Source organism: Octodon degus, unplaced genomic scaffold, assembly GCF_000260255.1.
Source record: "Octodon degus isolate 3935 unplaced genomic scaffold, OctDeg1.0 scaffold00090, whole genome shotgun sequence".
In the NCBI taxonomy this organism is placed as follows: Eukaryota; Metazoa; Chordata; class Mammalia; order Rodentia; family Octodontidae; genus Octodon; species Octodon degus.
This window is the reverse complement of record NW_004524666.1, coordinates 8501319-8502547: the sequence shown is the minus strand read 5'-3', so window position 1 is coordinate 8502547 and position 1229 is coordinate 8501319. Positions and strand designations below refer to the sequence as shown.

The following is a 1229-nucleotide window of genomic DNA, read 5'->3' as shown; positions in this document are numbered from 1 at the left end:
GGTCCTTGCACTTGCCAGGCAGGCACTTAGACCACTGAGATATCTCCTCAGCTGCTTTAAATTTTCAAGAGGCCTATATCAGACAAATTATTAGAAAGTAAGAAATTTGTAAGTGCTAAAGTCTAATCTGAATAGGTATCAAGCACTGGATGGGTAGTTAGCAAGAGAAAGACTTAATCAGGGATTTTTCTATTCCCCTTGGGCAATCATTTCACAATGGGTGACTATAGACTTCTAAACTCAGGGCAAAATGCTCATGTGATTAAATGACTCTTGACCAAGTGTTTCAGTCAAATTAAATTCTTAGTAGTGTGGTATTTATAAATTAACATGGACAAAGGTGATGCATCGGTATGTGGGAAAATCTGTGAAGATAAAAGCTAAGAGATGAAATTAAACCTCCTGGAACACTGGGCAGTATCACCGCATCCTATGACTCAGGTAACAATGGCTATAGCAAAGAGGACATAATAAATAAATCTTAAATTAATTTTGTCTGGGATCTGAAAAGTTAGCTGTCAAACCTCCTCCGAGCAGCGTTTTATAGCAATATGAATGTGAATTATCCTTAATTACAATCTGCACATATTACAAAATAACAGACTCTTGCTAAATTCCCTTTTGGTGTTGCAAGGTATTTAGAAAGTCTAAGCTGATTTTCTAAGTGTAATGCTAATGCTATCATATTCTTCCAAAAGAAATATTCTTACCTCATCTGTTTCTAAAATTGGAAACGTTAGATGATGGCCCCAAAGGAAGAGAGAACACGGATCGTGGGTTACTTGGTTACCCTGAGTGACAGCTCCTCCTTCTAGGGCTTGCCTGGCATTTTCCTCAGCAGCTCTTTTCATATCCTGGTGGTTTCCTGTTAGGAACCTGAGGATGTCTCTGCTTCTAAATGCAGTTTCCTCAAATTCAGTAGCTTAGAAAAAAAGTCATTCATTTCATCTGCTTCCTTCAGGCCCAGCAACGCCTCCCCTAAACTCAGCGTGTGACATGGAAATGGCCCCATGAAACACTAGCCATAGTCTGCCTAAGCAAGGAGAACCGAGTTGGAAAAATAACTTCATCTTTTCTAAAGTCAGTGTATGTTGCGGGTAGGGGTGGTGTGTGTTTACTGACTTTATAGACACTATTGGATATGTGTTTATATACTGGATGGACAGAATTAACTATGGCTCTTAGGAATTTTTGTTTACCAGTTGATTTTTGAAAAATTTGTTTAAGAA

At 38.5% G+C, this 1229-nt stretch overlaps 1 protein-coding gene across 1 annotated transcript in view; it reads right to left on the bottom strand.

Moving 5' to 3' along the window:
- The window catches only part of Ccdc162p, a 252570-nt gene that overhangs the window by 150193 nt on the left and 101148 nt on the right, over positions 1–1229 (bottom strand). The window lies entirely within an intron of this gene.